Source organism: Anomaloglossus baeobatrachus, chromosome 2 (genome assembly GCF_048569485.1).
Source record: "Anomaloglossus baeobatrachus isolate aAnoBae1 chromosome 2, aAnoBae1.hap1, whole genome shotgun sequence".
Classification (NCBI taxonomy): Eukaryota; Metazoa; Chordata; class Amphibia; order Anura; family Aromobatidae; genus Anomaloglossus; species Anomaloglossus baeobatrachus.
This window is the reverse complement of record NC_134354.1, coordinates 527,884,212-527,908,255: the sequence shown is the minus strand read 5'-3', so window position 1 is coordinate 527,908,255 and position 24,044 is coordinate 527,884,212.

Genomic DNA, 24,044 nt, shown 5'->3' with positions numbered 1-24,044 from the left:
AGTAATGGGCTCCATATAGTTCTCCATATAGTATAATGTGCTCCCCCATAGTCTTCAAAGCTGAAACCCTCCCAACTTTGGTTTAGGTTATGAAAATAAAGTTGCTGCAAAGCTGAAATATTGATCATTTAATGAACACAGGAAGGTCAGATTTTGGCAAGACACAAGTTTTGTCGCCCACAGGAAGTAATGTGAAATTCAAGCAAATAATTAACTTCTAATACAAAGATGTGTTGCATAACATTGGTGAATGAAGTTGTGGTGCTATTAGAGCCATATTTAATATTTTGTGTAACTTCCATGAGCTTGAAGGACTGCATCCATGCAGTTCAACAATGATTCATACAATTTATTGATGAAATCATCCGGAATAGCAAAGATTGAAGTCTTACATGCCTCCCAGACTTCATCTAGATTCTTTGGTTTTGTCTTCCAAGTTTCCTCTTTCATCCTACCCGAAACATGCTCAATGATGTTCATGTCTGGTGACAGGGCAGGCCAGTCCTTGAGCACCTTGATCTTTTTTGCCAGGAGGAACTTTGTTGTAGAGATGGATGTATGAGATGGAGGACCATCCTGCTGCAGAATTTGACCCCTTTTATGATTAGGATTGTAAGTGGTAGCTAATACTTCTTGATATTTTAGGCTATTGATATTGTCTTCCACCTTGCAAATGTTTTGCACACCCCATACTGAATGTAGCCCCAGACCATGATCTTTCCACCACTAAACTTAACTGTTTTCTGGGTGTATTTTGGATCCATACAGGCTCCAGTAGGTCTCCTGCAGTATTTGCGGTGGCTGTGGTATAATTCAACTGAAGATTCATCAGAGAAATCCACCTTTGGCCATTTTTCCAGTGCCCATCTGTTTAGCAGGCTGTTGGACTTGGCAAATTCCACACTTTTTTTAATTGCTTTTTGTTTAGTGCTGGCTTCTAGGCACTGATGCGACCATGGAGGCCATTTCGAGACAGAATCCTACAAACTGTTCTAGTTCACCCAGGGACTTGAGGTGACCAGGCCTGTTGGACCTCTGCTGCAGTGGAAGAGGGACTGGCTTTGTATTTTCTAACCAACAAACGTTGCTCCTGAGCAGTTGTCTTGAAGGGTCTGCCGGGCCTGAGCTTGTCAAAAACATCTCCAGTCTCTTCAAATTTTTTTTTAAATTCTTTATACTTGACACTGAGACACATTAAAGGTGCCAGCCACCTCTGCAGTGGATCTGGTCTTCAGCCTCTTGATAATCAAGGCTTTGGTTGCAGGGTGGATTTTGGCATGTTGTCAGAGGTCAAGTTGCAGTTCAAGTGAAGGTCTGGGGTGCTGGTTTTTTTTTTATACACACCCACTAATTAACCAATCATTTATTTTATATGACAAGGTGACAAAACTTTTGTCTTGCCAAAATCTGACCTTTCTGTGTTCATTAAATGATCAATATTTCAGCTTTGCAGCAACTTTATTTTCATAACCTAAACCAAATTTGGGAGGGTTTCAGCTTTCAAAAGAGTAATTTATAAAACCAATGGATGAATTTAAAGTCAGGTTATAAGCTTTTATTTACACAACATGGATAAGCAACAGAACTTCTGTCAGGGAGTGTATAGTATTATGCACCTCATATTTTCCTCCATATAGTATTATGCACCCCTTATATTCCTCCATATTATAGTATGCAGCTCCCTTATACTAGTATGCAGCCCTCATATAGTGATATGCAGCCCCCATATACTTTTATGCAACCCCCATATAGTAGTATTCAGACCCCATAGTTGTCTGGCCACTGTAATTAAATACATAAATACTCAGTTCTCCTCATTCCCGCTGCTCCGGTCTCTTTAGCGTGTCCACTGTTCTGCAGCTCTGCACATCTCAGCACAGTGGCGCGCAGTAGTGATGTCACCACGCTCCGCTGTGCTGACATGTCAGAGCGCCGCAGACACAGTGAGAGAGTGATGAGAGGGAACACTGCACTCCCTCTATCATCGCTTTCAATTGTATCGGCATCTGCGATGAAAGTGTAATCCTCGGCAGGGAGCCCGTGGCGGTGGGCCTGGCGCCAATGCTAGCACTAGGCCCCCTGACTCACGGGCCCCATAGCGGTCACGGGATTTGGAAGTTTCGCCCCCAGCATTTTGCCACCAGTCTTTTGCCCCCAAGTACATTTCACCTCTGCATATTTCGCTCCCGCACATTTTGCCCCCACGATGATTCCCAGGATGATTCGCCCCCAGTATGCAGTGCTGCCCAATAGCAGTGTTTGTTAGAGCTACGGCGGGAGAGCGAGACGCCAGCCAATTACAGGCGATGTCTCATACACACCGCCATCACACTAGATTTTGATTCAGTTTTAGGTTTCTGTTATGAAATCAGAAAATCTGAAGCAAAATGGATTTTTTATTCATTGTGAGATCTGGACAATGGATTCTTCTAATTAGGAAATCTGGTGTGAATTTGCCCCAAAATTTTGTGCCTGCTGCGAGTTACATTATTTTTTGTGTCTCAATAGTTACTGTATTCATACTTTTATTTTTAATCAGGAAATGAACATGGACGTATCTCGATATTTGGAACAAGAGACAACCTCCATCTGCTGGCACAGAGTTGGGAGTGGTTTGCTGACGGAATGTTTTCCACTATATTAGCCTTGTTTAAGCAACTTTACACAATCTATGCAGTCCACAGCGGCCTTGTTTTCCTGTAGTGTAGGCCTTGCTGACAGACAAGAGCCGTTCAACCTACCAGAAGTTGCTACAAGAGCTGAAGAACATGCAGCCTGCACTGCATCCACAAAACCTGATGATAGATTTTGAAGTTGCTGAAATCCAAGCATTTGAGAATAAGTTCCCCGACCTTGAGAAGACCGGCTGCTTCTTCCACCTATCGCAGTCAGTTTGGCGTAAAGTTCAAAATGAAGGACTCAAGGTGCAATATCAAGGCGACTTGAGTTTGCTCGCTGGATACGCATGATACCTGCCCTTGCATTTCTACCACCACAGAATGTTGTGCAATCATTTGAAGAGCTGGTGGAAAATCTGGACTTTCCACAAGAAGCATTACCCATTGCCAACTACTTTGAAGACACCTATATAGGGCGAATGACTCGCAGAGGACATCAAACACCTTTGTTTCCGGTTCAACTCTGGAATGTGTATGAACGAACATTGAATGATCAACATCGAACAAATAATGATGTTGAAAGATGGCACCGAAGCTTTCAAGAAACATGTGGTACCCATTTCCCAAACATATACCGGTTCATTAACTATATAAAACATCAGCAGGAGCTCCACGGGTTAGAAATTATTCAACTTATAGCAGGAAATACCACCACTGCGAGAAACAAAAAATATGCCGCAGTTTCTTCAAGGGTGAAACGCATTGTACAGGACTTTGACAATAGAAACTTGGTAGAGTAGCTGAGAGGTATTGCCTACTGTTTTGAATTCTTGTATCCAGTCACATATTGGATGTTTGGAGAGCTGTGTTTGTAGCTGCAAAATTATCTAAGTATTAAAACCTATAACTTGATCAAATCTATCTAAACGCCCTGTCACACACAGAGACAAATCTTTGGCAGATCTGTGGTTGCAGTGAAATCATGGACATATTGTTCCATGTGTACACAGCCACAAACCTGGCACTGATTGTCCACAATTTCACTGCAACCACAGATCTGCCGCAGATTTATCTCTATATGTGACAGGGCTTTAAGACTCAAAAGTCACTTTAATATACGTGTCACTTTATATAGGATTTGATGTGTAATGGATGACAAAAGTGGGGGGTGAAATATGGGGGGCAAAATGTGGGGGTGAAAAGTCGAGGGCAAAAAAAAACATCTGAGAGCAAAAAATCCGGAGGTGAAATGTGGAAGACAAAATGTTGAAAATGAAACATCTAGGGGCAAAATGTGTGTGTGTGTGTGTGGGGGGGGGGTAGGGGGCGAGGGGTGTTGCGACACATCCGAGGGCAAACTGTGGGGGCCGAAATGTGGTGGGCAAAACATCTGGGAGAGAAACATTGGGGGGAAATGTGTGTGGGGGTGAAATATGGGGGGCGAAATATACAGGTGTGAAATGCTGGGGCCGAAACATCCGGGGGCGAACATTCCTGGGGGGCGAATGATCATGGTGGCAAAATGTGCATGGGCAAAATGTACTTGGGGGCAAAATGCTGGGGGTGAAATGCGGAGAGAGAAAAGCTGGGGGCGAAATGCTGGGGGCGAACATTCCTAGAACTAGCGGTCACATGGCCTGCCTCTATTGGTGGTACGCCACTGGGTTAGAAGATTCCGCCATGTAGAACAAGTGATAGGAGGATAGGAATAATAGTCTACTCTGGTAATTACATCAAGAAATCCGGAGGACACATTTACAATAGGATCATGCTGTTTTTTTTCTCTACGTGTTTCTTAACTATATTAGTAGAGCCACAAAAATTGGTCTGTAGGTGATCTTTTAATCCTTATTCATCCTCTCAGTTGATTTTTGCTATCCTCTTGAAGAGCAGCATAAAGTAGTAACAGACATGCTGCTTACAGTGATGTGTCATTTATATAAACTAGGAACTCAGCATATTTATAAGGTGCAGGCTCCCTCTTCACAGTAAGGCCACGTGCACACGTTGAGTGTTTGGTGAGTTTTTTACCTCAGTATTGGTAAGGCCACGTGCACACGCTGAGTGTTTGGTGAGGTTTTTTTACCTCAGTATTTGTAGCCAAAACGAGAAGTGGTGCCTGTGTTTCTTTTATACTTTCCTCTGACTGTTCCACTCCTGGTTTTGGTTTACAAATACAGAGGGGGAAAAACTGATCAAATACCCAACGTGTGCACATGGCCATATAGGCAATCTATGTCAATCTGCTGCAGGAAGACAATGGGAGTCTGCAGATCTGGTTAGGCCAGACTCCTAGGTCACAGTGTTAGCATGCCACTGCAACAAGTAAAGAGTACGTATGACCACGTAGTACCAGCTGTAAGCAGAAAATAAAGCAGACTTACACATAAATGGGACATCACTGTAATCAGGCATTTGTCGTGTCTGTCGTGTCTATCTGTCGTGTCTCTCAGAGAGTAGCACCAATTCCCTTTAAAGTAAATTTCGATAAGGTCAGATTCACTGTAATTTGGCTAGATGACATGATTCGGTCCAAACCCAAACTGCCCCAAATGCTGTAAGGAAGGAGTTAAAATAATGAAAAAAACCTTTGTACTCACCATTCCACACCTGTTCTTACACTGCCTTTGCCACAGTGCCCTAGTCCTTCGAGCCTGCCTTCTGTTCTGTTCTTCCTCTATTCCGACATGTGAGGTCAATTTGACACTTGGGGGGACACAGTGACATGCGTTGTCCCTTCATGTAATTGCATGAGGCCAATTACAGAACTCATTGTACTCACTGCAGAATAAAGGAGAAAAGATGAGCAGAAAAACTAGACTATCACACAGGACCAAGGAGCTCTGGCAGTGGTATAAAAACATGTAAGGAAAGGTGGGTATAAAGGTTTTTATTTATTATTTTAACCCTTTCCTAGCTTAAAACAATCTAGCAAACTGGTGTCCAGGTGGAGTGAATCCAGTAAATCCTAAAATTTTGGAATTTGCCAGAATCAAATACTGTATGTTGAGGAAATTCATAGCGATAGATTTTTTTTAAAAAAAAATCTATTCACTTAACTCTATGTCGCGGGCGGGGAGGATGCCGCCGCCGCTGCGCCCTCGCTGGCGCTCGGGTCCGGCGCTGCGGCTACTGATGCTGCTCGGTGGCTCGAGCGGTGGGCCGGATCCAGGGACTCGAGCGGCGCTCCTCGCCCGTGCAGTGAAAGGGGTGATTTGGGTTTGGGGAGTTGGTCCGTGACGCCACCCACGGTTTGTGGTGAGGTTGGGACACCACCGCTGCTCTGGACGGGGATCCCGGGAGTGATGACAGGGAGCAGCCGAGATGTTTCTCTCCCCTTCGTGGGTAGGGGGTTGGTGGTCCCGGGGCCCGGTGAGGTGGGACGGGGAGGCAGGGTTGGCGAGGTGCAGGGTCGCGGGGGCAGCGTGGTGCCAGACGGCACGGTGGTACTCACTCAGCCAATGATGGATACAGAGTCTCCGGTAAAACAAACGGCTGGATGGACGGGTCCCGCAGCCGGCTGCTGTAGTTACTCCCGGTAGGTTGGTGGTGGCTGCCTTTCCCTGCACCTGTGGTGTATCTTTGGTCCCGATGGCTTCCCACCGGTAACCCGCTCCCCAGCTTGGATATGGGCCGGAGGAGCCCCTTTTGCCTGCAGGCTCTGGCCCTGGGAATTCTAACTGTGGCGGTAGTTGCATTTCCCTTTCTCGGTTTGGACGGTTGCCTTCAGTCGGGTCTTTGCTGCTAGGAAACCCCGGAGGTTCCGGTCGCTAACGGATTTGACCAGTTTAACGGCGACTCCAAGCCTGGTCGGGGTCCGCCACCGTCTGCCATCCTTGCTCTCGGTGCCTGAGCCACGTACTCGGACACGGTCAGTCTGCTTCTCTACCACTCCTTCTCCTTCACTCTCCCTAACTGAACTCCTCGACTTCACTCGAGCTCTGCCCGAGCTTAACTGCCTTCCTTTCCTGCCTCCAGGACTGTGAACTCCTCAGTGGGTGGGGCCAACCGCCTGGCTCCACCTCACCTGGTGTGGACATCAGCCCCTGGAGGGAGGCAACAAGGATTTGTGTGTGACTGGTGTGGCTATCTCGGGGTGTGGGGTGTGTTGTTGCAGTACCTGTGACGACCTGGCTAGTCCAGGGCGCCACATCTACATATCAGGGTTTTTCCTATTTCCAATGAATTTGAGACCGACGATAGTTACCACCAGTCTATTTGTAAGCACTCATATCTCTCCACCCAAGTGCAAGGTATACAGTGCCTCATTCATTGACAATACACATTGTGAGTCACTAATAGAGTGATTACTTACTGGTGTGTAATAAACAGGACACACCTCTTGTCAGTACAATCGGAATTGCAAACCGTAAGAGTCATTGCTTTGCAAATGTCCAAGTATTTAACCCATCACAATAAACGGATTTTTAATATACCATAGACACATCAGAAATTCTTAGAAATCTTAAGTCTAAATGCTTAGTAGTTGCTCTTAGTGTCTTTGACAGTTTCCCTGTGTAACTCATTTACAGTAGAAAAACCATGTACAGAAGATTACAAAATGGGAGCTGTATAATAGGTTAAGAAACAAAATGACTGATGCTTTACTGTCATCGTGGACGTCAAGAATTGTGTTGGGCTGTAACACCGGTTTTGTAAATTTAGCATAGATATGAGCAAAAAAACACAAGACATTAAAAAAAAAAAAAATCAGAAAGAAGTGGAATATTGGGACATTTCTCAAGTTTGGAGAATAAGGCTATGTGCGCACTAGTGCGTTTTACCCGTGGATTTACCCGCGGATTTTCCGCGGAAATTTCTTGAGAAATGTCTGCAATCTTTGTGCAGACATTTCCCAGCAAATCCTATGTGAAAAAAAAATAGCTGTGCGCACACTGTGGATTTTTCTCAAGAAATTTCCTTGAGAAGAATTTGAGAAAATGAGCATGTCTATTATTTTCCGCAGGTACCTGCGGAATACCCCGGAATTTTACTCCATTCACTGTAATGTAATCGTGAAATTCCGGGGGTATACCGCAGGTAGCAAATGATGTACGGTATACCCCCCGGTATAGCCGCGATTTACCTGCGGTAATGCTCATCGCTGCCTGCGGTTTTGCAGGCAGCGATGTCATTATGCCAGGAAGAGGAAGCGGAGCAGAGTAAGCACACACGTCACACTGCCTGGACGCCGCACAGAAGCACTTCCGTGCGACCTCCAGGTGCCCATGCAGTCTGTGTCCCGCTCCAGCCCCGCCGCTGCCTGCAGTGTGTCAGTGTCTGCTCGCAGTGTCAGCAGCCTGTCACGCGGCAGTGCAGGCAGACACTGACAACCTGCAGTGCTGGCAGTCGCGGGGATGACGATCGCTGCTATCAGGAGGTGAGATCATTACCTGCTGTGAAGATCTCCTGCCTCCTGACGTCACCGCGGTCACTGCTGTCTATACCCGTCTCGCGAGTGGCCCGAGACTGTCACTAGCGGTGACGTCACGGGCTCTCGCGATACTTCTGACAACGCGGCGGGCATAGAAGTCAGTGACAGCGCTGACGTCAGCAGTACAGGAGATGATCACAGCAGGTAATGATCTCATCTATCCTCCTGGCAGCAGCGCTCGGCATCCCATGCAGTGACCTGGGCTATTGATGTTAGCTCAGGTCACTGCATTGCTCTCCCAGCCAATGGAGAACATTCTGTTCTTCATTGACTGGGACAGCGACTATGGTGTGGATCGCAGTGGGACCCTCCCTCCCTCCCCCCCCTTATTGGATTACGCCGGACGTGGAATTGATTGTTCTTTTCAATAAATTGGTGACAGAGGGAATGTTTTGGGGAGTGTTTTTTCAAATAAAACTTTTTTTGTTGTCTATTTGTTATTTCTTACTGACTGGGTTGGTGATGTCGGGTATCTGATAGACGCCTGACCTCACCAACCCCAGGGCTTGATGCCAGGTGACATTACACATCTGGCATCAACCCCATATATTACCTCGTTTGCCAACGCACCAGGGCAACGGGATGAGTTGGGGCGAAGCGCCAGTATTGGCCCGTCTAATGAGTGCGCCACTTCTGGGGCGGCTGCGGCCTGCTATTTTTAGGCTGGGGAGTGTCCAATAACAATGGACCTCCCTAGTCTGAGAATACCAGACCACAGCTGTCCGCTTTACCTCGGCTGGTGATGCAATTTGGGGGGGGACCCCACGTTTTTTGTTTTAAATTATTTAATGTAAAATAACAGCGTGGGGTGCCCTCTGTTTTGGATTACCAGCCAAGGTGAAGATGCCAGCTGTGGTTTGCAGGCTGCAGCCGTCTGCTTTACCCTAGCTGGCTACAAAAGATGGGGGGACCTCACGCAGTTTTTTTTTTTAATTATTTATTTATTTTATGGCTAAATACAAGGCTAAGCACCCTTTAGTGCCACATGAAAGTCACTAAAGGGTGCCAGCTTAGAAAATGCAGGGAGGTGGGACATTATATAGGTCTTTCTCATCTATCTATCTATCTATTCATCTATCCATCTTTCCCTCTATCCATTATCTGTCTATCGATTATCTATATTATTTATTGCAAAACCGCAGGGACCAACCTGCGGTAAATCCGCGGTAAATCCGCTGCAAAACCGCATGCGTTTATCCCGCGGATTTTTCCACAGGTGCGGAAATCTTCAACTCCCAGAAGTTTCTCAAGAAATTTTCTTGAGAAAAATCACTTTTCTAGTGCGCACATAGCCTAAAGCGGGATTTACACGATACGATATATCTAACGAGATGTCGGCGGGGTCACGTCGTAAGTGACGCACATCCGGCATCGTTAGTGATATCATAGCGTGTGACAGCTATGAACGAGCAGAAATACTCACCTTCTCGTTCATCGCTGACACGTCGCTCATTTTCTAAAAATCGCACGTCCTGTTGTTCATCGTACCCAGGGCAGCACACATCACTCAGTGTGACACTCCGGGAACGATGAACTGCAGCTAATCTGCGGCCGCAGGCAATGCGGAAGGAAGGAGGTGGGTGGGATGTTTACGTCCCGCTCATCTCTGCCCCTTCGCTTCTATTGGCCGGCCGCTGTGTGACGTCGCTGTGACGCCGAACGTCCCTCCCCCTTCAGGAAGTGGATGTTCGTCGCCCACAGCGAGGTCATTTGAAAGGTAAGTATGTGTGACGGGGGGTTACAGCATAGTGCGACACGGGCAACAAATTGCCTGTGCCGCACAAACGATGGGGCGGGTGCGATCGCAAATGTGATCGCACGACATATTGAAACGTGTAAAGCAGGCTTAAGGCTATGTTCACACAGGGCTTTTTTGGTAAGTTTTTGCTGTGTTTTTTAGCTGCAGATTTGCCTTGGTTTTATGCAAATCCATGCTAATAAAAAGCTGATTTTTACAGTCCCAGCAAAGTCTATGAGATTTCTGAAATCTCATGCACACACGCTCAAACACATCAGGTTTTTGGTCAGGTTTTTAAAGAATGAGCATGTCAAATCTTTGCTGCAGATTTGCTGCATTTTTTCACTGATACAACCCATTTTGTAGAAAAAAAAGCAGCAAATCCACACCAAATCTGCAGCAAAAACGCATGAGAAACGCACCAAAAAGGCAGATGACTCAAAGGAGATTTCCTGCCACAAGATCAGGTTTTAGTCAGGAAAAAACTTACCAAAAAAGCCCTGTGTGAACATAGCCTAAGGCTGGGGCTACGCGGTGACTTTGGCTGCAATGCAGGTCGTTTGGCACAAGATTGCTGCATGTAAGTGATTAGGATCGCATTGCGCTCCACAACTTTTTGTGACTTGCTTTTTGTGGTACCTTGCAAATCGCAATGCAAATCCATTCACTTACACTATGCTTCAATGTAGCAGTGGCGATATTTGGGCAACTGACCATTGTCATTGTGTAGCCCGAGTCTAAATAACTATGGGGCTACACAGCTATAACTTACTGGTCAATATAAGTCTATTGTATTTTGCTATTTTCATCATTGATGTTGTCTAATTTACCCTCTTGATTCTGTCAATTCACACAATGGCCTCGATTCATCAAGACAATAGATTTTCACTCTGGTCTTGATGAGAGGGCATGCTGAAGTCAGATACTCTTCTGTCATGGAGGTGTGAGTCTGTCAAATGGTGTGCATCACCGTGCTCCTTGCCACCAATCTTTCCTATCATGGAGAAATTGCTTTGATGAATCAAGCTAATGTTTCAAAAGTCAAGGCGGTATAGTATTATACTTCTGGAGCAGAAGGAGAAAAGAGGAAAAGTACTGACAAAACAGCCAAAAGAATGGTCGTATTAAACTGAAAAGATGTATGTAGGCTTTACGGCACCCAGGGCAAGAATTCAGTTTAGCGCCCCCCACACCAAGCGGACCAATCATTCATATGTGATTTGTACACTAAATCACGTGATGATGACCTGCTCTTAATAATTCTCTCAATGTTCAATGAGAAACGTAGGAATAAAAGCTAGTTGTCACATGCAAGTATGAAAATCACGTGAGTGGAGTACTTTAACATTGATTGCCTATCCTTAGGATAGATCAACAATGTCTGATTATCCAGAGTCTGGCACCCCGTCCAATCGCCTGTTCTAGGTCCCGGGGGCAGCACGTGGTCGGAAGTACTCAGTTACGAACCTGCTTCATCTTCTGATAGTGACCGCATTCTGATACTGCATATTCACCTTCTATTCAAATCAATGAAGTGGATGTGCAGTATCCAGCCACGAACACTATCAGAAGATGAAGAAGATCCAGAAATAAGCATTTCTGGCCACCTGCATGGAGAACAGCTGATCACCGGGGGTGCTGGACCCCAGCAGATCACACATTGATGACCTATTTTAAAGATAGGTCATCAATGTTAAAGTAATCTTACAATTTATGTTTACTACCTGTTTGCTCCCCATACTATGTCCGTATACATTTGTATACATTCCCCCAATCGCTCCCATACTATGTCCATATACATACCCCTCTCATACCTGTGTATTGGATCAGAACCAATAACAGCACCAGAACCACCAGAGGTACAGAAATACATAATTAGAACCCCCATCAGTACAGAAACACAGCATCACAACCACCAGCAGTACAGAAAATCATTATGACAACCACCAGATATACAGAAATTCATCACCAGAACTACAAGCAGTAAATAAATTCATAATCAGAACCACCAGCAGTGCAGAAAAACACCCATATAACCCCATCAGTTCAGAAACATAGCATCAAAACCCTCATCAGTACAGAAATACATCAGCAGAACCACAAGCAGTACATCGTACATCAATTGTAATGTCAGGTCAGACTCATACATTTGCACTGCATGAACCTACAACTTCCAAAACATTGTTACAGGGAATCCGTCGCCATGTTTTTTTCTACCCAATCATAGAGCATCATAGCATAGGGGCAGAGACTCTGATTCCAGTGATGTGTCACTTACTGGGCTTAGTGTAATTTTCATAAATTCACTGTTTAATCAGCAGTAGATTATCATTAGAGGACTACTTGGTGTGCTGCCAGGTAATCCAGTATATTCATACACTCATTTTATCAAAATGACAAAAAACAGCTTAGTAAGTGACACATCCCTGGAATCAGGGTCTCTGTATCTACATTATGCTGCTCTCAGATGGGGTAGCAAAAACCTGCTGACAGATTGCCTTTAACAATGGTAAGGAGATACTCAGGAGTTATCAGTCATCATCAGACTGCGAACCATACAGGAACCACAGTACTGATGAGAATTAGTCAGTATCACAAATAAACATTTACATTCAGGTTCGTTATAGATGACATTGTCTCTGATTGAAGTTGTTTCTTTATTTTCTTCCTCTTGTCCAGACACCATGATGACTTTTCACATTCACAGCTCATTTCGGCAGACTTCCATCCTCTCTGGTCTTTTGCAGCACATTCTGGCATGATACCCTTAAAAATAGCAGAATGATTAGAATACTGCTATATAAAAATATCTGCCCTACGCTGTGCCCCAGAAATAATTGCACCTCACTGTATTCTTTGCACAAAATATGACCCACACACTGTCCCTCTTATGGCACATGCTCTTTATACTGCCCTCTCCTTTACATACTGAACCCCTCTTCACACTGTTCTCTCACACTGTGTCCCCTTATACTATCCAGTCTTTATACTGTGCCCCCTCATCACACTTCCCTCTTCGCTATGGCCTCACACTTCTCTCATCATGCTACCCCCACTTCATACCGCCCCCCACTTCCCAAACTCTGTTCTGTTCCCTCTCACATCTTTCTCAACCCATACTGTCTTCTCACTACTTCTGGTCTCAGCCCCCCTCACTCCCTATACTGTCTTCATATACATTTTCCCCTCACTCCCCATACTGTGTCCGTACCCATTCTGCCCACTTGCTCCTCATAACATGTCATCAAATGTGCCCCCTCGCTCTTGATTCCGTGTCCCCATACTATGTCTGTATACATTCCCCTCTCACCCTCGCTCCCAATACTATGTATGTATACATCACCCCTTATCCTTTCTCCCCATACTATGTCTATGTACATCAACCCTCACCCTTACTCCATACTGTGTCCATATACATCACCCCTCAGCCCACATTGTGTTGATATAAACATTTTCCCTCCCACCCTCTCTCCTCCATCTGTGGCCATATATACATTAACCCTCCCCACATACTTTGTCCATAGAGACTTACCCTCTCCCCCCATACTGTGTTCATAGATATTTCCCCCTCCCCACCCTCTCTCCCCATACTGTCTACTGTGTCCATAGATACGTCCACCTCCCTACCATCTCTCCCCATACTGTGTCCATAAATACTTCCCCTTCCCATTCTCTTTTCCATACTGTGACCATAGATACTTCCCCTTCCCCACCCTATCTCCCCATACTGTGTCCATAAATACTTTCCCCTCTGCATCCTCTCTCCCACATACTGTGTATATAGATATTTCCCTGTTATGATTCAGTGACCCGAGGAAGATCAGAAAAAGGGCAAAAAACTAGGAAACCCAGAATGTTACCAGAGTGGTTGGAATCTCAGCGAACTGCAGACCTAAGGGCGGCTTTGCACACTACGACATCGCAGGTGCGATGTCGGTGGGGTCAAATCGAAAGTGACGCACTTCCGGCGTCACTTGCGATGTCGTAGTGTGTAAATCCTAGATGATACGATGAACGAGCGCAAAAGCGTCGTTATCGTATCATCGTTGCAGCCTCCGACATTTCCATAATGCCGGTGCCGCGACAGGTACGATGTGTTCCTCGCTCCTGCGGCAGCACACATCGCTGTGTGTGAAGCCGCAGGAGCGAGGAACATCTCCTTACCTGCCGCCGGCCACAATGCGGAAGGAAGGAGGTGGGCGGGATGTTTACATCCTGCTCATCTCCGCCCCTCAGCCGCTATTGGCCGCCTGCCGTGTGACATCGCTATGACGCCGCACGACCCGCCCCCTTAGGAAGGAGGCGGGTCGCCGGCCAGAGCGACGGTCGCAGGGCAGGAAAGTGCATGTGAAGCTGGCGTAGCGATAATTTTCGCTACGCCAGCTATCACAAGATATCGTACCTGCGACGGGGGCGGGGACTATCGCGTGCGACATCGCAGCATCAGCTTGCGATGTCGCAACGTGCAAAGCCTGCCTAACACTAACACACAACTAGAAGTAGCCGTGGGACGTGCCTATGATGACCTGGTCGCCTCGACACATCCAGAGAACTAATTATTCCTACAGAGAGAAATACAGGAAAGACTAATATACCTCGGAGCAGTCCCCAAAGATATAGATAGCCCCCCACATGCAAAGATTACGGTGATGTAGGAAAACACAATACACAGGTAGAAAACAGTTTCAGCAAAGATGAGTCCCAAACTATCTAAATAGGAAAGGACAGAAAAGAACACTGTCTGCAGCCGTGCAATACCCTAGAAAAAGAACCAACATGCCTGATATGGAAAAATACTGAGCCCACGCAGACTCTCCCCCACTATATCAGGACTCTGGTGTTACTGGGATCCAAACAGACACTAATATAGTGGAGGGACTGAAATTAGTACCAAGCATGACAAAACAAAATACATAGCAGAATATGGAGCACAGTACACAGACATTCCCAGCAGGGAATGATCCAACTCCACCCAGAACTCCACACAGGAAAAATCAGGAAATAAGCCTTTGTACCTAAACAGAAAAAAACAACAAGAAAGTGGAAACCACCAGCAGAGGTACAAAGACAAAACTTATCTGAAAGGAGTTCTGGTAGACACAGAAGGAAGGGCTGGCTTCAGAATGTCCTTGGCACATAGGAGACAACATTGAGCACTGGCAAGGAACAAGAGAACACTACTCAGTTATATAGGACCAGTCAGAACCACCTGATTGCCAATCATTCTCAGCTGTCTGATTTCTATTCAGCAAGCCAACTCCACTACCAGCACTGACCACAAGAGGGAGCCCCAAACTGGAATCCAGTCCAAATGTATTCACAACATTTCCCCCTCCCCATCCACTCCCCTCCACACTGTGTGCATAGATACTTCCCCCGCCCCACCCTCTGTCCCCCATACTGTGTCCATACATATATCACCCTCCCCACCCTATCTCCCCATACTATATCCAAAAATACTTCACCTCCTCACCCTCTCTCTTCCATACTGTGTCCATAGATACTTCCCCCTCCCCACCCTATGTTCAGAAATACTTCCCCCTCCCCATCCTCTCTCCGCGCATGCTGTGTGAATAGATAACTCCCCTTCCCCACCCTCTCTCCCTCATACTGTTTTCATAAATACTTCCCCCTCCCCCCTCCATACTGTGTCCATAAATACTTCTCCCTATACTATGTATACTATGTCCAGAAATACTTCCTCCTCCCCATACTGTCTATAGATACTTCCCCCTCCCCATCCTTTCTCCATCATACTGTGTCTATAGATACTTCCCCGTCCCCATCCTCTCTTCCCATATTTTGTCCATAGATACTTCCCCCTTCTTACCCTCCCTTCCCATATTGTGTCCATAGATACTTCCCCTTCCCCACTCTATCTTCCCATACTATGTCCAGAAAAACTTCCCTCTCTCCATCCTCTCACCCACACAGTGTCCATAGATACTTCCCCATCCTCTCTCCCTCATACTGTGTTCATAGGTACTTCCCCTTCCCCACCCTCTCCTCCATTCTGTGCTATAGATACTCCTCCCTTCCCATCCTCCCCCCTCCCCATCCTCCCTTCCCCATAATTTGTCCATAGATACTTCCTCCTCCCCACCCTATCTCCCCATATTATGTCCAGAAATACTTCCCCGTCTGCATCCTCTCTCCCCCACACTGTGTCCATAGATACTTCCCCCTCCCCATCCTCTCTCCCTCATACTGTGTTCATAGATACTTCCCTCTCCCCATCATCTCTCCTCCATACTGTGCCATAGATACTTCCCCCTCCCCATCCTCTCTTCCCCATATTTTGTCCAGAAATACTTCCCCCTCTTCATCCTCTCTCCCCCACATTCTGTCTATAGATACTTCCCTCTCCCCATCTTTTCTCCGCCCATATTGCATCAATATATACTTCCCCCCTCCACCCTCTCTCCCCTCATATTGTGTCTATAGATACTTCCCACTCCCCTGTAATACTATTGTATGAACTGAGGATTTCGATTGCGTTAGGGTAATGACAACCAGAGACGGGTTCTTGGTGCAAAGACGTTTATAACATGCAACCAACAATATGTACACAGAACAGAACATAAACACAGTAGAACATAAACACAGTAAATACCTGCCAGGTTCGGAGCGAAGGGGAATTCCCGGGGCCGCGCACCGGACTCCGCCAGGGAGACCACCAGGAGCGAACCCCTATACAGGGACTGTCTGGCGCTCACCCCAGAAGGCCTAAATGCGCAGCAGCTGGGACACGAAAGGGCAACAGGTATAATCCAAAAATGTCCGTACGTGATGTGAGTCCTAAGGTGGATATGAAACGGAAGGAACCGGGCAGAAGTGCCGACCAGAGACAGCAGACGGAGTCCAGGCACAGCTTGATGAGACCAGGTGAAGTCCAGAGCCGGTGTCGGGTGTTTCAACAGGATCCAAATAGCAATCAGGAACCAAGAGCAGCAGGGCAGGAGTAGACAGGAAGCAGTATACTCAGGCAACTAGACTAAGCTTAGGGGCGGACTTTTAAACAGATGAACAGGAAGTAGGGCAACAGAACAGAAAACTCCATGTTAACAAAGGGCAAGATCCTTCAGAAGAAAACTGGAAATCCCGGAACTCTGACATCCCCATCCTCTTTCCCCACACTCTGTCCATAGATACTTCCCCCTCCCCACATTGTGTCAATAGATACTTCCCCCACCCCAACATCTCTCCCCCATATTGTGTCTCTAGATACTTTCCCCTTCCCAACCTCTCTCCCCAATACTGTGTCAATAGATACTTCTCCCTCCCCAACCTCTCTCTCCCCACACTGTGTCCATAGATACTTCCCCTCTCATTCCATACTGTTCCTCTTCGGTGTCTTCAGCTCCACTGGAGCACTTACCACCAGCGCTGTCTGCCACCTATAATGCTGACCTGATCACACTACAGATGTCACTCTGACCCAGAAGTCAGGGTCAGCGGTCACCGCTTCAATTGTCCTTGCGTCTAAAAGATATAAGGACAATTGATCAGTGGGACCCATCGCGCCGCACTTTCTCTAGTCTGGTTGTCAGTTTAACGGCCGGTCTCAGTATAGCCGGCTCCCACTATGGAGGGCACCAAAACACAGCTGTCGGGGAGACTCTCAGACCACCACATCAGGCGGCCCAATGGCGCCCCCTGACAGTTGCGCCCAGGGCACATGCCCAGCCAGCCCCCCGCTAGATACGCCTCTGTAAAATGTATGGGAAAACAACTTGCTGTTCATATGTTCAAGCTTAAATGCTTGTGGAAGATAACACGGCCACTATGAGGCCGGAGTTAGGAGGGCACGGTGCAAGTGCCACCCCCCCTAAGCTCGACATCACACTTTCAACTGTATTGGCATCCTGGATGCAGATACAATTGAAAGTAATGATAGAACAGAGAGCGGTCCACGCTCTCTTCCATTATTCTGTCATTATACAGTGTGGTGGGTTGTGTGAGTTTCATTATTCCGGTAGGGGGGTTGTGTTTGGGCCATCATACTGTGTGCAGGGGTTTGGGAGTCATTATATTGTCTAGATGGCCATTATACTTTAGAGAGGAATCTGTTGGGCCATCACACTGTGTTGGGGTCACTGTGCGGGCAACAGTGTGTGGGGTCCACTCTGGGGTATCATACTTTGTGAGGGGGGTAACGGATGAGTCATCTCACTGTGAATGTGGAGGATACTGTGGAAGAATTCACTGTGGGGGTATCATACTGTGTTTCATGTCACTTTTGTTGGCATCATACTTTATGAGGGCCTTGAAAGGAGTTTCTTAATGTATGGAAACACTAAGAGGCTTCAAAAGGAGGAAGACTACTTTGTAACGGCTGCAATTTTGAGATATGTTCTTCTGTGACCCCGTCGAATATGATTTATTTTTTTTTCTTGTGGGTGGGACCCAGTCAGGATTTCTACTATGGGGCCCTGTGATTTCTTTGTACGCCCGTGGCTTCATGTTTTCAAATACGCCAAGTGTTTAAAACAAACATGTCCACTCTTCAGACATTTTCCACTAGGAAGATGCTACATACCGTAGTTTACAATAGAAGTCAATGGATGCTCGATGACAAGACACCCAAGCGTCTTTTTGAATCTTCTCAACATTTTGCATAAAAAAAAGGCTTTCATTTTTTCATTGTTCAATGGATCTAAAAACAAACATCTGGTAAACACCAATAAAAAAAGACACCCCAAAAATGCTAAAAATATCACTTAGAAATAACACATGTTGAAAAAATCTTTGAAAAACTGCTTAGGAAATAACCAAAACAATAATGAAAGACACTTCAGGTTTATAAAACAGCTATGAAAATGAGTGAATCCTTAAGTGTCTTCTGCTTGAAAACAGGATGTTTGTAACCACCGGACATATATGCAATGGTGGACATACTCAGTCTAAGGCCCCCTTCACAAGTCCATGAAAAACACGCACGTGTGTTATGTTCCGTTTTTCGGGTCCGTGTTCCGTTTTTATGTCCGTTTTTATGGTACGTGCGGCATCCGTGTGAATGGCGTATGCTAGCCGCGTGTGCGTGTGGAATGTCCGTGTGTGCGTGAGATACATAAATGACATGTCCGTGTGTTGCCCATGTGGAATGTCCGTGTGTGATGCACAATGACGTTACTACATGCCGGCTGACAGCAGACAGCGACGCGCGATGAGAATGAACTCGGGTGAACTTCACCCGACTTCGTTGTCATCCCGCGGCTCTGTCTGTGTCGCGTCCTGATTAGCCGTCACCCGTGAAGGACTCACCGGTGACCGCTAATCCCCAGAGTGACTGAAGTGAGCAGCGCGATTAGCGCTGCCGTCACTCAGGTTACCCGCAGCTAGCTGGATCCTCCACCCGAGACCGCAACTCACCTGTGACTTCATCGCTGTCACTCGGGCGACTTGCTGTCACAGTAGGAGGATCCAGCGGTGGCTGGGAGTAACCTCAGTGACAGCACAGCTGATCGCGCGGCTCACCTCAGTTGCTGCGTGGAGCTGGCAGGAGCGGCGGTGTTCTACTGCAGCTCCTGCCACCTTCATGTAGCAGCGGGACCTCTGTGGATTACGCCGGAGCTGGAGGGATTTTCGGGGCTTAATAAAGTGGTGAACGAGGGTGGGTTTTTTTGTGTATTATTTCCAATAAAGGATTTTTCATTGTGTGTGCTTATTTTCTTTAACTTACAGGTTAATCATGGAAGGTATCTCGGGGAGACGCCTGTCATGATTAATCTTGGACTTAGTGGCAGCTATGGGCTGCTGCCATTAACTCCTTATTACCCCGAATGCCAACGCACCAGGGCAAATCGGGATGAGCCGGGTACAGTCCCGGGACTGTCGCATCTAATGGATGCGGCCATTCCGGGCGGCTGCTGACTGATATTGTTAGGCTGGGGGGCTCCCCATAACGTGGAGCTCCCCTGAGAATACCAGCCTTCAGCCATTTGGCTTTACCCTGGCTGGTATCCAAATTGGGGGGAACCGCACGTCGTTTTTTATTAATTATATATTTATTTTTTTACTGCTCGATATAGACACGTCCACCGGCGGCTGTGATTGGTTGCAGTGAGACAGCTGTCACTCAGCGCCGGGGCGTATCTGACTGCAACAAATCATAAGCGCCGGTGGGCGGGGAAAGCAGGGAATACGAGATTGATTAATGAGAGGCTGGCTTTTTCAAAATAGTAAAAGCCGCCGGAGTTTTTTTAACAGCTGTGCAGCACCGCGCTGGTGATCGGGGAACGGTGAGTATGCGAGAGGGGGGAGACTGACCGACGGACTGAGAGAGGGACAGACAAGAGAGAGAGATAGACCGACAGACAGAGAGAGAGACCAACCGACGGACTGAGGGAGATTGACTGACATACACAGAAAAAAAAGAATGACTGACATCGCTTCAAAAAAGCACACAACGTACACGGACCATACGGAGATGCATCCATGTCACGTACGTGTGCTCACGGACCCATTGACTTTCATTGGGTGCATGTGTGCCTGTTCCGTGCAGAAAACGGACATGCATCCATGCAATACGGATACACATACGTATCACGCACACACGGACCTAATGGAAAAACGCACGTGTAACTCCAAATATTGAATAACATTGGAGTATGTGTGTCCGTGTCTCCGGTACATACGGAAACGGACCAAACACGCACGTGTTTCACGGACGTGTGAAGGGGGCCTAAGGAATACTTGGCAACCCCATCAATTCCAGGAGCCGTCTGAAAATAGGAGACATTTTTCAAAAACACAGAAAAGGACAAGTTTTTTGTTGGAAGGCCTGTTCAGCTAGAGTGGTCTATCACAAAACAGTTCCCTAGTAATGGTTAAACTCTGCCAATATTGCTCAATATCAGGAGGGGAAGTGAAACTGGACTATCACTGTCAGTGTGTTTTGTCTAGGAATGAGCGGACCAGTGGAAGTTTGGGTTTTCCTGGACTTTAGTTAAAAGTTCAGATCGGGACCTGGATTTGACCCCGAACGCCAAATAAGTTAGTGGAGACCCGAACTTCTGTGCTGTAAAATGGTTGTAGTAAGGGCTAGAGAGCTGCAAAAGGGAGCATAATGGGGGCAAACAAATGTGGATAGGGAATACATTTTTTAAAAAACAGCATGGGAGCCCCTCTATTTTTGATAAGCAGCCAAGGTAAAGCAACTGGTTATCAAAAATAGGCGGAAGGCCAAGCCATTTTTTCTTTCTTTATTGTTCACAGCAACATACAGGCAACTTCTGCATGCAATAAAGCTTGTTAATTGACTGTGCTGCAGCCTTGCAAAAAACTTTATTAAACACGAACACCACCCGAACTCCAAACTCAGACATAGACTTTATGGTATTGTACCATTTTAGTAGACCTTTCTGCTGCACGATTGAGATGGAATGTTCTACTTGTAGCGTGGATCGAAAACGGTGAACAAATCAGTGTTAGCCAAAATGCGTATAATGTGTGGGTCACGGGAAAGGCAGTCTGCCATGTATGCCAGACTCCCAACAGGCAAGACTTCTCTGTCCCCACCAGAAGGATGAATCTCCATCTCCTCCTCCTCCTTCACCTTCTCTTCAGGCCATCCACGCTGATAAGATGGCATGAAGCTGGTGTGGGTAGTACCTTCTGAAACACAGGCAACCATCTCCTGTTCCTCCTCTTCCTACTCATTATCACACAATCTGAGAAAATGGGATGAAACTGGGATGGGTAGTATCATCCTGTGAACTTTCTTCCTCCATCTCCACCTGGTCCGCACGCAAAGCTTCCTCTTTGTGAGCAGCGAGTGTTTTAGTACCCACAGAACTGGGATGGTTACGCCGATTATGGCATTATTGCCACTCACCATCTTGGTTGATTCCTCAACGTTTTGGAGAACCGCACAGATGTCAGACATCCATGTCCACTCGTCGGTTCTTATGTGCAGAGGCTGACCGGAATACCAACGGGCATGTTTTGGCTGGTATTCAACTACTGCATTCTGCTGCTCAGAAAGCCCTGCAAACATATGTAATGCTGAGTTACAGTGTGTGACCAGGTCGCAAACTAGTTGGTGAGCTGACACTGCCAGAACGGCGACAGTTCTACCTCGACTAGCAGAAATGGGCGCACACGTGTCATACCTTGATAATTAGCTTTAAATCTGGGTAGGTTTTCGTGTCGCCCAGGAAATGGGGTACTCGGTCCTTGGCAATATATCACTGGGGAATGTCACTTTGGTGGCCGTTGCCTGGTCCCGTGCTCTGGGTGCTTTTTAATGGGGAGTATTTACACGAGACATAAGAGTCATTTGTGTGACGCCATCTGCGGGTTGCAGTTAATGTTGTGGAACCGCCGCTGATGAAGTGGTTACTCCCGGTGTTGGTAGTAATGGCAGCTGTGGTGGTAGGCGCTCCGCAAGTAAGGCTGAGCCTGGGAGGTATATGATGTAGTAATAATGCAGGTCACACCGAAGTTGTAAACAGTCTCTACTCACTCCGGACCCTTGGATGGCTGGTTCAGGTCCCTGTATTTCCAGTGCCAGTTGATGACTCGGTTGCTCTGTCCTCGACACTCTCAGTGTGGTTGGGTTCCCTGTAGCGTGGAGCATTTGGGGCCCAACTGTCCCTTTTCAGTGGCAGTCTCCTTCTCCGTACGGCGGGCAGTGTAGACCCTGTAGGGCAGGTATGTGTCCGAACCCTGATCCTTGCTTTACTGCTGATGCCTCTGGATTTGTGGCTCAGTGAGGTCCGTGAAGGTCCCCTCACTGTGCAGGTATTTGCCAGGCCGTCATAGCTATGAGTAAGAGCTCGGATAGAGCTTGAAATGCGTAAGACACAATTGTTTTTATAATGGAATTTTGTATATACACGAATAAATGATTTAAATTTTTTTAAGACTCCAGAAAAAAAATCATTGGGACTGGATAATCAAATTCTAAGTGCTGGATTAAACCTCCTTCCATTTTTCCTTCCTGCGCCCTCTATGTGGCCATCCCCTTGTCTAACTAGGCAGTGCCCCTGGTGTGGAGTGGTAACTAGGATTTTTAGTGTGTGTGGGTGTTTCTGGCACTGGTGTTCCAGGTCCCAGGGGGTAGGTCCTGCATCCCCTTGAGGATGCAGTTCCCTGTAGTGCCCTGGGTGGCTCAGGGGCGCCACATTTTCAGAAAGCGCTGAACCACTACATTGAGCACATGGGCCAGGCATGCAACGTGTGGCAGCTTGCCAAGCTTCAGAGCCACCAGGTTGAGTGGAGAGATTAATCTTTTTTGAAGTATATTGTGGACTTTAATATGTGTTTAAGATCATTATCCATTTATACAAGCTATCCTCTTTTCAACATCAACATTTTTACAGCAAAATTTCTGTGAGAGTTGATTTTAGGATTGTTAGAGGGGCAAATCAGAATCATGCTGGTGTGGTGGCAATCGGCGTAATACGTTTGGGGGTGAAGTTAGCTGTGAATTCACAGCGGGCATCAAGCCCAAGGGGTTAGTAATGGATGGGCATCTATCAAACGCCCCCATTACTAACCCAGTAAGTATAGAGTTAAAAAACACAGGAAAAAAAAAGTTTATTTGAATAACCACTCCCTCACATGGCCTTGTTCACCAGTTTATTGTATAAAAACAAATCCTCAACGTTGTGATGTAATCCAATGGCGTAATGTCCAACAACGCCCATTGATTCAGAACGAGCCTCCAAAATTCACTGCCGGTCAGTGGCAGGCCGGAAATTCTCACGAGCGATGACGTCACTGAGTTTCTGACTTCAGTGCTCGTGAGAAATGCAGAGCAAAAACTGATGCAGCGTCTTTGACCCTCTCTGCTCTTCTACATCTGACCATTTCGCTCAGATATAGCAGAGCTGAGAAGGTCAGGGAGATCAGAGGAAAGGAGAAGGAGCAGAGGAGAGATGACACGGTTAGGGAGAGGATAGGAGAGGGAAGCTGAGATGGTTAGGGAGAGGAAAGGGAGAGGAGAGCTGAGATGGTTAGGGAGAGGAGAGGGAAGCTGAAATGATCAAGGAGAGCAGTGGGAGAGGAGAGCTGAGGCAGTCAGGGATAGGAGAGGGAGAGGAGAGCTGAGATTATCAGGGAGAGGAGAGGGAGTGGAGAGGGAGGGAAGAGGAAAGCTGTGACGGTCAAGGAGAAGAGATGGAGATGGAGAAGAGGGCGACGAGATGGAGAAGAGGGCGACGAGATGGAGAAGAGGGCGACGAGATGGAGAAGAGGGCGACGAGATGGAGAAGAGGGCGACGAGATGGAGAAGAGGGCGACGAGATGG